The 12,451-nt window shown below is 43.8% G+C and overlaps 1 long non-coding RNA gene across 2 annotated transcripts in view; it reads right to left on the bottom strand.

Moving 5' to 3' along the window:
• Window positions 1-3,254: 3,254 nt before the first annotated feature.
• LOC128340068 (uncharacterized) overlaps window positions 3,255-12,451 on the bottom strand; it is a 55,304-nt gene continuing 46,107 nt past the window's right edge. Inside the window, exons 2-4 of one of the 2 annotated variants that reach the window (XR_008313441.1) lie at window positions 6,693-6,807; window positions 5,458-5,819; window positions 3,255-3,558 (exon numbers count right to left, since the gene is read on the bottom strand). This is a non-coding gene — a long non-coding RNA (uncharacterized LOC128340068). Of the gene's footprint in view, window positions 3,559-5,457; window positions 5,820-6,692; window positions 7,484-12,451 lie in introns of those variants that run through there. The other variant, XR_008313440.1, reaches the window with a different exon arrangement.

Here is a 12,451-nt window from a genome sequence, read left to right on the forward strand (position 1 = left end):
CACTGGGATCGGGTGCAATCCCAGCGGTTCACATCAGTGTGCCAAACCGGGCTGGGCTCCTTTAGACTGGTTTTGCATACTCATATGAATAGCCTCACTAAATCCTTGTGTGAAAGCTGACATTACTGTGCCATTCATGTTCTGTTACGCAATCAGCATCTTCCTATATCACTGCTGCCTGATATAGGTGTTAGGTGGTGAAGAAAGAAAGAAAGAAAGAAAGGGTGAGTAAAACCTTCCAGGAAGAAACAGGGAAATGCAGACACACTTGCCAAGGCCCGTGCCACTTGGGTATATGTTACCTTTTGTAGCTGAGAGCCTCTCTCATTATAATCTGTGTGGGACCAGTGTTGGTTTTCTCTGGCAGGTTTTGTACATAACAGCAAGTTCCTGGACCTTGTTAGTTCAGGGCAAAAAGTCATGCATTGGTGCAGTTGCCCCAGCAGGACAATAAAAGATGATGGTTGGTAATTACATCGGTTTTGCACTGCTGAGCAGATGTTCTTGCAGATAGATTTTGGCTGGCATTTTACAGAACATCACTAGTGAATCTCATGGTACTGTTGGAGTGCTGTTGCTACCAGCCCACTAGATAGAAAGATTATAAACGAGCAGTGGAAATATCCAGTGAAAACGGCACTGCCCTCTCAAAGCAATGTAAGTACTTCACTGCATTTGAAAAGATTATGAAAGAGGTTAGTAAAAAGCATGCATACTTTGATTTATCTAGGTTTTTATAAGTGGGTGCTGCTTTAGAAAAAATAAACAGAGAGAGACTGAGGCAAAGCTTAGGCAACGTTATAAACCACACAAAATGCATATTTTGAAATGATCCCAAACACCCAGTATTCAATATTTATGGGAAGGAAGACGTTGAAAGGATGCCTTGGTAAGTTTATGGATTTTTTTTTTAACCTTTCAGTTGAATTAAAATAATACTTTGGATGTTCTTGGAACTTTGCAAAGGAAGCTTTAACTGGAATTCTGAAAATCTAGCTTCAGTTAGGAGATGTTATTTTCAACTGGGTGGATTCTCACAATGTTTTTAATCCTTGGAAAAATCTCACTAGCAAAATACATGTAAAAATATGTCAGAATATGGAACTGAAAGTGATTTTGCAGGAAAAAGTCGGGAGAAGAGTAGGGACAGATTCTGACATACAATTAGTTTAGCACAGAGTTATACCTGTGGAAGAACACATATGATCAGTTTTACATCAGTATGCAATGGCCCAGAAGACCCACTAGTGATAAACTGTCTCTTGCCTTTTTAAGAAGTAAGTCTAGAAAGCCTCAGGACAAGAAGACTAAGGGTGCCTTAGTGGTTAGAGTGCTGGACTAGGACCGGGGAGACCCGAGTTCAAATCCCCATTCAGCCATGATATTTGCTGGGTGACTCTGGGGCAGTCACTTCTTTCTCAGCCTAACCTACTTCACAGGGTTGTTGTGAAAGAGAAACTCAAGTATGTAGTACACTGCTCTGGGCTCCTTGTAGGAAGAACGGGATATAAATGTTTTTTTAAAAATGCAGGTTCAACTGAATTGAACCCCAGCGTGCTCCCAGACGATAACTATCTACAGTCTGGAAGACTGCAAAGGGGGCAGAACTGGCTGTATGGGCTTCCTCCAATCCAGGATGGAAAGCCACACCAGCCAATTGAGTTTAAGCAGTGGGAGGAGCTTTCTCTCTCCAGTTTGGGTGAGTTGCCCCAACCAGACGATGCAGCCTCTGGACCCTCGGTTTGGTATGTGTACCTTATTTCAAACCAAGGGTTCATCCAGAGGTTGGAGGGAGGAATCAGAACAGTGGCTGAGTCCTACAACCATGGTTCCAATAATATGCATGTCATGCAGAGCCAACCTGAGGTGGTTTTACCTCAGGTTCCATGTGATGTGGGTGAACAGGAAGAAACTGATTTAGTTTTACAGCAGACGTCTGTGTGAGTGTTTGGGCCTATCACTCACACATTGATGAAGAGTTCTAGCTCCAGATGTCTAGAAACTAGAGACAGTCACCCAGAAAGAAGTCTTCCTTCCTTCCTTCCCTTCCTTCCTATATCTGCTGCAGAGACACTAAGAGTCCAGAATAAATCACCACGAACCACTTTATACATTCACCTATAAAATGGCTTTGTCACCCACTTTACACAATATACCATAGAAGAATAGCTAAACAATATGATATCCATTTGACTTCCTGATGCAACAGAAAGTTGTTTCTTCTCAGCATGCCGGTGTGTGTTTAAAATTATTATTCCTGCTCCAGCCTCTTGTCCTGACTCTGTCCTTGTACTCTCCTCCCTTGTCTGTGATATCCTGGCTCTCAACCCATGGTGCTTTCTAATCTCAGTTACAGGCTGTTCTTCAATTTTGATTAACGTTTTCTCATCTGGCTCCTGGCCAATATAGCACTGAGCTTGGCTTACACCCAGCAATGTTTACTGTCCTATCAGCCTCTTGGTTGGATCCTGAAACTAGTTCAAAATGTCTTTGGTTTTGCGTAGACATTTTGACACCTTCTAACAGGAAGTATTCCTAACAAGAACAGTTATGTTTCCCACAGGTACTTCACAACACTTAGCCATTGACTCCTTTCTCTCACCAGTTCTCGGCTGCAACCCAACACATCTCTTAACCATCACACAACTCAGGCAACAATCTCCTGGAAGCGCTGCTGAGCTCTACTTCCCCTTGTCAAAGGACTGGATTTCTATCCAGCTGAGTTATGGTTCCATGGATGCAGATGAATGTTTCATGAGTTCTGTGATGTGGTTGAGAGATCCCCTGATTTGTAGCAGAGAATATGGGGGAGCCAAAAGGAGGGGAGGAATTTGTTGGCAAGGTTATGTGCAGTGACTGTGAAAACCTTAATAGTATTCCCCTTCCTGTTGGTGTTTGGCTTAAGGGTATGCATAGCAACCTTAAAACTAAGGTGCTCGAAGTGGTGGGGGTTTTGTGTGTTTTTAGTGAATGCAATTTGCTTCCTGCACATGTAGCTGGTGTTCAAATATCAGCCCCTTTCTGACTGAACCAATCCCCTCACTTTCTGGTCCTATAAATAAACTCTGGTTCTCCTCTCCTCAACATGTTGAGGCTTGTAAACAATGCCTTGTCATAGCATCAGTGCTTGACTTCTCTTTTGTCTGCACCACGAGCAATCAGTATGCCATGTGAATGAAGGAATCTATTGACAAGGAACATTTTAAAAAACCAATACATTTGCAATTAGATTAGAATCTAGCCCACTTTATTTTAGCTGCTTGTGAAAATGCTGACTTGGGGAAAAAAAGCTCACCTTCTTTACTGGGCGACTGTTTTTAATAAAAGACACAAGTCCATCCAAATTGGCAGGACTTGCTTGCTGGAGAAAAGCTTGCTTGATGTGTTGATCTTGCAGATTACTTTCCAAAACAGGAATGTAGAACGATGCAGAATGGCTGCTCACCTGTATCTAGGGCTGGAGGTAGATGATAGTCTCCCTTGTGTCACTATCTGGATTGAAAGTCCCTGTGTGCTCATTCCTTGAAAAGCACAATGTACATGGAGGGCACTATATAACTAAATAATAACAAACAATAATGTCACAACATGGGTAGGTAAGGTCAGAGGAGAAGCAGGAGAAAACAGCAAAGGTATTCAATTTTCCATGGCAATCCTATGTTGAGAGTAACATGTAGTTCTACACTAAGCTACCTGGATGCTAGCCTGCCTGTGAAGCATATATTCACAGGCAGTCCTGTGAATATATTAGACTACTTTTATTATTAGACCACTTTTGAAGAAACCCGCATTGGATCCCTCAGAGTTAACTAATTACAGACCTGTTTCCAATCTTCCATGGTTGGGCAAGGTGATTGAGCTGGTGGTGGCCTCTCAGCTCCAGGCAGTTTTGGATGATGCAGATTATCTAGACTCATTTCAAACTGGCTTCCATGTGGGCTATGGGGCTGAGACTGCCATGGTTGGCCTGATGGATGATCTCCAACTGGCTATCGATAGAGGGAGTGTAACTGCTGATCCTTTTAGATTTCTTTGTGGCTTTTGATACCATCAACCATGGTCTGGACCGCCTGAGGGAGGTGGGATTGGGTGGCACTGTCTTACAGTGGTTCCATTCCTACCTCTTTGGTAGATTCCAGATGGTGTCACTTGGAAACTGTTGTTCTGCAAGGCGAGAACTGAAATGTGGAGTTCCACAAGGCTCCATACTATCTCCAATGCTTTTAAACATATACATGAAACTGCTAGGAGAGATTATCAGGAGGTTTGGTGCTGGATGTTATCAATATGCTGATGACATTAGATCTATTTATCCATGTCAACCTCATCAAGAAATGGCATATCTTCTCTAAATGCCTGCTTGGAGGTGGTATTGGGCTGGATGGGGTATAACAAACTGAAGTTGAATCCAAATAAAATGGAGGTATTGACTGGGGCGGGGGATCAGGACCCAAGAGATGGTTTAGATCTGCCTGTTCTGGATGGGGTTACACTCCCCCTGAAAGATCAGGTATGTAGCTTGGGAGTGCTCCTGGACCCAAAAGTCTCCCTAGTTGAGGTAGTGGCCAGGAGCACTTTTTTCAGCTGATACGACAGCTATGTCCATTTCTGGAGGTGAATGACCTTAAAATAGTGGTACATATGCTGGTACCTCCAGGCTTGATTACTGTAATGCACTCTCTGTGGGGCTACCTTTATATGTAGTCTGGAAACTACAATTGGTACAGAATGCGGAAGCCAGATTGGTCTCTGAGACAACTCGAAGTGACCACATAACACCAGTTTTGAGGGAACTGCACTGGGTGCCGATATGTTTCCAGGTGAAATACAGAGTGCTGGTTCTTACCTATAAAGCCTTTAATAGCTTGGGTCCAGGTTATTTAAGAGAGCACCACCTTTGTCATGAACCCTGCCATCTGTTACAATCTTCTGGAGAGATCTGGTTATGGTTGCCACCAGCTCCTTTGGTGATGACCCAGGACTGGGCTTTCTCTGTGGCTGCCCCAGGGCTTTGGAATATGCTCCCTGCTGAAATAAGAGCATCTCCTTTTCTGTTTTCAGAACTTACCTGTTCTTACAGGCTTTTAATTAGAATTAATTTTAATAATTTCTTTTAATAATTGTTGTATGCTACTGTTTTTATTTCTGTTTTATGCTACAATTAATTGTTTCATGGATTTTAATCTGTGCTGATTTTTAAATATTGTTTTAAATTTTGTACACTGCTTAGAGATGTATATATCAGGTGGTATAAAAATATAAGTAAGTAAGTAAGTAAGTAAGTAAGTAAGTAAGTAAAAATATAAGTCACTGTCAGCTCTTCAGGGAAAGAGCAGAGTATAATGAAGAAACAAATGTAGGCATGATGTCAGGGAAAGATCAGAGGAGACTAACAACCTTGGGAAGACAATTGACTTTCCTAAGGATCTTATACAGGTTTTGACTCTGCTGACTTACCTTGATATCCATTAAAGCAAAATAAAATAGTTTGCATGGCTTGCTGCATTGACTTCATCAAGCCAGTGCCCATCTAGCCTAAGACTATCTGCTCTTACTGGAAACAGTTCTCCAAGATCTCAGCTAGAGCCTTTTCTTCCTCTTCCTTTTCAGATGGGGGATGCCTGAGTTTGACTGAAGGCTTTATGTATGCAAAGAATGCACTCTGTGACTAAGTGGTGGCCTTCTCTGCAATCACAAAAGCATAGATTGGGGCTGGAAAGAAGAGCAGTTGACCACAAGCAGAGTGGTGGTGTGCATCAGCCCTGCTAGAGTGATCCAGCCTTCTTTGTGGGTTGCAGCCTCTGAGTCCTTGTTACAGTCTGCAGAGTAATGACAGAAAAACAAATGCCACTTATTTAGATATTGACGTTTACTGGTTAAGTGATTAAACAAGAATCATTTGTATGATTAAATGCTGGAAGTAAAGTGCTTTCCCTATGAACCTATAGCACAGATCTCATTACCCAGAAGTGTTGCATATTAGTTGAGCAAATTAACATTCAAACATTATCTGGAGTGGCTGCTAATCACAAGCTGTTAATTACTGTCATTAGGTTCCACTGCTGAGGAGACTAACCGAGGAATCATCCTCATGATCTTGGTATTTGAAAGTGATCTTCACCAATAATAAAAACACACGTCAGACATACAGAAATTGCAGATTACCGAATCTGCTGATGCAGTTGAAAATTCCGCTGACTATAAATAGTGTAGTGATGGATGCATTCTTGACACAGTTTCAGTGTTTGGACTTAGGAAATAATGAGTATCAATGTCCTAGCAAGGGAATATGCAAAGATGAAGGAGCTCTTTGTATCTTTAATTAAGGAAAGTAGTAGCACAGCCTGTTCATAGATAAGTGACCGTACATAATAATCATGTATTTATGTAAAGGACTGCTATGCTGTACTACCGTAGTAGCAATTAAGCTTTCACAAAGTAGAGTTAATAAAGGATGTACTAAAAGAAGAAGAAAAAAGGCACCCAATTACCCTGTAGATTAATTGTGAAGGGAAACAATTTAAAATATTTACAGTATTGAGAGTCTGGGTCTTAAAACTGTCCACAGATCTTTTTCATTCCAGTGGGCCCTGTGCAGATGGAGTGCTCTTTAAGTCGGACTTGAAGGGTGAATTTATACGATAAGCTTCTCATGTGTAAGGTGTATGATTAGTGTGTGACAAAAAGACTACCTGTGAGCTCCAACATGTGATGGAAATGGCAAATGATCTGGCTGTGGGATGTTGATTGCAGTCTTGGTATAAAATACCATAGGTTCATGAATCAATCCCAAATGCAGAAGTATGGCTGAAGAAAGAAAAGAACTGTAGATTAGAAAGAGAGCATCCTTAAATTCATTTTATACACTCCTGAGGTCTGTGTTGGCTGCAAACAGTCAGGAAAGTGACTGGATCACACTAGAAAGCCCAAGGAAAACGTTACCTTAGTATACTGCAGCAATGGAAAAGACATAATCAGTATTAGGGATCTTTAGGAAGGGAGTTGGAAAATAGAACAGAAAGTGTCATAGGCTTTGTACTGTTCTGATAACAGGGCTCCTTCTCCATGTTAACAATTGAAGCATATCTAGTGGGAGGGGACAGGCTCCACCTTCTGATGTGTTAATACAATCTGCAATGTGCCTAAATGTGTACGCTTGTAAGTACATTCACAGCTAGGGGTGTGCACGAATTGATTTTTTCATTTTGATTTGTACCCCAATCAAAACACCCCTGATTTGTTTTGGAACCAAACCTGACCCCTCTGAATCACTCCTTATTTGATTTGTACCTGAATTTTCTGAATCCAAATAGATTCAGATTAAAAAAGGGTCACTGGGCCAAAAGAGTGTGGGTGGGTGGTAGTGCCCAATGAGTGGAAGCCACCACCCAAATTTCAAAGAAATTGGGCAAAGAGGTGATTTTTAAAGAATTTTTGAAGTTGGCATGTCTTTAAGCTTTTTCCCATAGGGAATAATGGGGATTTCAGCAGCCTTAGTTATAACGCCCCATGGGGGTGGCACCAGGGTGGCCCAGGGTGGGTTGTGGTGGGTGGTAGTGCCCCAATGCATGCAAAGAAGCTATCACCCAGATTTCAAAGGAATTGGGCAAAGGGCTGATTTTTAAAGAATTTTTGAAGTTGGCATGTCTTTGGGGCAGATTAGGGGGCATAAAGGGGGTTTTGGGGGCAGAAGAGTGGGTCAGGTGGTAGTGACCCAATGGGTACCTGCTACCATCCATATTTCAAAAGAATTGGGCAAAGGGGTGATTTTAAAAGAATTCTTGAAGTTTGTGCGTCTTTAAGCTCCCCCCACATAGGGAATAATGGGGTTTCAGCAGCCCCATAACTCCACTTGGGGTTCACAGGGGTGGCGCAAAGCAAGTGGTGGTGTAGTGCACATAAGGTGCCAACTACCCCCATACCCACAAGCCCTTGGGGTACTGGTTTTTGTTGTTTCTGAGGTATTCTGAGTGTAGATTCTCTGGTAGCAAATGACAGTGGATTCATTTTCAATAACAAACATTGATTTTTTTTAAAAAAACCACAAGACTATGCTACCCTTCTAACCCACCTACTAGTACTAGCTAACAGGGATCCTTCCCACAGACAGAACCCCTATTTAAACCCCTATTTAAACTTCTAAATAAAATTCAGTTGCAACCCAAAACCTCCCTCCAGAATACACAATTCCAGAGACATGTGTGGGAGTGTGTGTGTGTGCGTGTGTGTGTGTGTGCGCGCATGTGTTAATCTGGGGCGGGGGGGGTGGCTGGCTGGCCAGGTGGCCAGTGGCTGCAGGTGCTCCGGGTCTGGTGGCTGGCACAGGTGGCAGGTAGTGATTCTCTCAGCAGCAGGAAGGGGTGAAAAAAAGAATCAGATGGAATTCTCTTTTTCCCCCTCTAGAATTCCCTGTTTCTCTACAAAAAGCAATTAATACAGGAGAGAATCCACCACAGGATGGCACAGACACTAGCAGGCTGGGTGGCACTGGGCAAGCCAGGCAGTCTGGCAAGGCAGAACAATAGGCAACAAGGCAGAGCAAAGCAAAAAGCAAAGATCCCTCCCTCACTCTCCTCCCACAAGGCAGAAAGGAAGAATGGTGGGCTGCTGCCTCTTTAAATCCCCTTGAAAATCCCTCCGTAAACTGGCCCCCACCCTTGCCCCTTCTTTGACCTTCCCCTGGCCAATGCGGGCTCATTTATCACTTGCAGAGCCAAAAGAGCCAATCAGGAACAAGGAGACAATTGCCAGCAGACCAGACCATACTTTTGCTTACCAATCTGAAGGCTGGAAGGGCGGGAAATTCAAATCGACGTCAAACACAAAATGGAGACTACAGAGTGAGATCGCCACAAAATGGAGGTCCAAACAACAAAACCTTCGGAGCTAACATTCAGGCAATTTGTTTCATCTTCAAAACTTTCGGAACTAGCAATCGGGCAATTTGTTTTGTGCACAAATTGCCCGCAACGGCCTGATTCGGGTACAGATGGTTCTGTACCCTAAACGTTTCGCACATCCCTATTCACAGCACTTCACAGGCTCTGCTTCTTTATAACACCCCTGCTAACCAGGCAAAGAGGCACCTTTTAACGTGGTGATTCTCTTTAGTAAGCAGGGGGAGAGCAACTGGCCCTCTCCATCCCCAGCACAGCAATCCTCCAGTGGCTGTTGTTGGTATCTGCCCTAAGTTGTTGTTTTTTTTTTTTTTAAATTGTGAGTCAATTGGGGACAGGGAGCCATCTGATTTATTTGTTGTTTCTCTGTGTAAACCGCCCTGAGCCATTTTTGGAAGGGCGGTATAGAAATCAAATCAAATCAAATCAATCAATCAATAAGTGCATTCATTATATGCACAGAGAACAATCCTTGTTGTCTCAAGAGCACCATTCGGATAAATGCAAGATTCCTATCCACACATTGGCTGACATACTGCACAACTTTATATTCACCTTGCAATGTTACATTTGCACCGTTTCACAAGAGTGCAATTAGTGCCAGTGCAACAAATATACAACTGGAGTTGCACAACGATTCAGCCACTGGAAATAATGATAATGTCATTGCACAACTTGGCTTGCAATATTTTAACACTTGTGCACATCGTGTTCTTGTGCACCAATGCAAACCCCGTGTTACAAGGTGAATGTAAAGTTGTGCAGTATGTCAACCAACATGTTCAACTCATGTGCAGTACCTTGCAGTTTCTATCTGTACCCTGCATTTGAGGAGGCCTGTTCCCAGGTTCACTTTTAAAGTGAACACATGTACTATCATTCACACAAAAACATGTACAGGTGTACAGAGACTTGTAGCACATCCAACATAATGAGCTCAGTCACAGGAGTTGCCCAGCCCTACCCGGGTAGGGCTGCTTGTGTGGAGTGCCAGGATCAGTTCTGACCCTGGGGCTCTTCACTGGGGTAGCCCGACTTTTTTTACCTGCGCTACCCCAGTGAATAGAAGAGCATGAGCATGCCTTTTCACCCCACTCCCCAGTCGTGTTAATGCTTGGGCTGCACAAAGGTGGGCGGCAAGAGCGCTTGGCAGTGGGGGAATCTCCCAATGCACTGTGCTTCTGGCATGGTGCATTGTGGGATGCCAGAGGACTTCCTCCTCCAGCTCCTGGTTCTGCTGCTTGCCATGGTGCTGCTCATGTGCTGCGGTAAGAGGCAGAGCTGTCAGGGAAGGGTGATCGTGTGCAAGGAGCCAGGTAGGAGCCTCCTCCCCACCTGTCATCACATGTGTTCGTGTAAACTACCTTAATGTCTGTCTGAATAAGGCAAAGGAGAACCCCCATTTGGAATACTGTTGCTGTTCTGTGGATCTCCGCTCAAAGGCTGTGTGTGTGTCATTTCCGGACTGAAGGGTGAGGGAAGTAGAGTTCATTCCATAGCAGCAAAATCATACTCCTCTTTGATTTAGGAGTATGGAGCCTAAATAAATAGTTTAGGAAAAGGGAGGAAGACGTGAGATTTATACCATTGTAAACAGTGTGGGGAGTGAACAGAGAGCAATTGTTTATTCTTCTCGGTTGGTCTCTTTCCCAGAACATTAAGGCTGAGGTCATAAAAGAGTTTCCTCATTTTATGTATTTAAACCTTTTCATGAAGAATTCCAAAATGATTGGCAAAAATAAAAAGCTTAAACACACAAAACCAATTCAGGGAAAAATAATTGGTTGATTAACAGTGGTTTCTGGACAAATATATGTATGTCCTCGTGCAATGCAAACCAAACTTAATAGCTGTCATTGAATCAATGGATGAATTTTGAAAAGTATTAGACAATTATGTGGACCATGACACCCAAAATCTCTAACAAGGTCATATTAAAACAACTTTGTTAAGAACTTGATGCAACAAGCAAAATTCACTTGGACCCTTATACATGCAGTTGACTCTATAAATAACAATACTTTGGAGAGTCCTGCCTTGTCTAGGACACAACAGAATCAAGCTGAACAAATTCAGACTAAATCCACTGTTAATCTTGAATCACATAAGAACAGGCCAGATGGATCAGGCCCAAGGCCTATCTAGTCCAGCGTCCTGTTTCACACACTGGCCCACCATAGATGCCTCTGTGAAGCTCACAGGTAAGAGGTGAGGGCATGCCTTCTTTTTTGCTGTTGCTCCCCTGCAACTGGTATTCAGAGGCATCTTGCCTCAGAGACTGGAGGTGGCCTATAGCCATCAAGACTAGTAGCCACTGATAGATTTGTCCTCCATGAATTTAACTAAGCCCTTCTTAAAGCCATACAGACTGCTGGCTGTCACCACACCTTGTGGCAGAGAATTCTATAGATTAACTATGTACTGTTTGAAAAAGTACTTCCTTTTATCAGTCCTAAATTTCCCGACCCTCAGTTTCATGGATGACTTCGGGTTCTAGTGTTGTGAGAGAGGGAGAAAAAATTATCTCTGTCCACTTTCTCTACTCCATGAATAATTTTATACACCTCTATCATGTCTTCCTGTTGCCTCTTTTCTAAACTAAGGCCCCAGGTGTTGTAGCCTTGTCTCATAAGGAAGGTGTTCCAGGCCTCTGATCATTCCGGTTGCCCTCTTCTGCAACTTTCCCAGTTCTACAATATCCTTCTTAAGATATGGTGACCAGAACTGATAAAATTAAAGATTGATATGATAAAATTAAAGATTGTGCCGTCAACTCCTGGCGACCACAGAGCCATGTGGTTTTCTTGGTAGAATACAGGAGTGGTTTACCATTGCCTTCTCCCATACAGTATGAGATGATGCCTTTTAGCACCTTCCTATATCGCTGCTGCCTGATATAGAAGTTTCTCATATTCTGGGAAACACACCAGCAGGGATTTGAACCAACAGCTTCCTGCTCTCAAGTGGTGTGCATGGTCCGGACGCAGCGTGGTCCGGCACTTGCGGGGGTGTGACTTTAAGGGGGGGGTACTTACCAACCCCCCCCACCGCTCTTCCCCCTCCGGTGCTGGTGCATTTAAGAATCTTCTTGGGACGGCAGAGCTCCTCTCTGCCGCCCCTGTCCCCGTCGTTGTCCATTAATGCCTACAATGCAGAAGAGCTGGCAGAGCACAAGCGCCCTTCGCAGCGGGCGCACTTGTCTGCGCCGCGCGCGCGCACGCCACGTGATGTATTCCTCTAGCAGGGAACCCTGGCTATCCTCAGCAAAGTAATGGAAGGGCGTGAGTTGCTGAAGGAACTCAATCAGTGTCTCGTCCTTGTCCTCACCTGAGTCCATGGACTACAGCCGGGACTGGAGGCGCTGCCCTATGGCATCCACAAACCATAGGGTGCACCGCACTCTCTGCCTTCCCTGGAAAGTGTGGTGGCAGCAGGCACACCTGTATGCTGCATGGTGGATTGAGGTGCCCGTGATGGGCCTTCCACTCCAGAGAAGCTTGGAACCTCTGTTGCCCTAGCCAGGAACGTGGGCACAGCTGTATGAGGTGCCATGG

The sequence above is a fragment of the Hemicordylus capensis genome, chromosome 1 (genome assembly GCF_027244095.1).
Source record: "Hemicordylus capensis ecotype Gifberg chromosome 1, rHemCap1.1.pri, whole genome shotgun sequence".
In the NCBI taxonomy this organism is placed as follows: Eukaryota; Metazoa; Chordata; class Lepidosauria; order Squamata; family Cordylidae; genus Hemicordylus; species Hemicordylus capensis.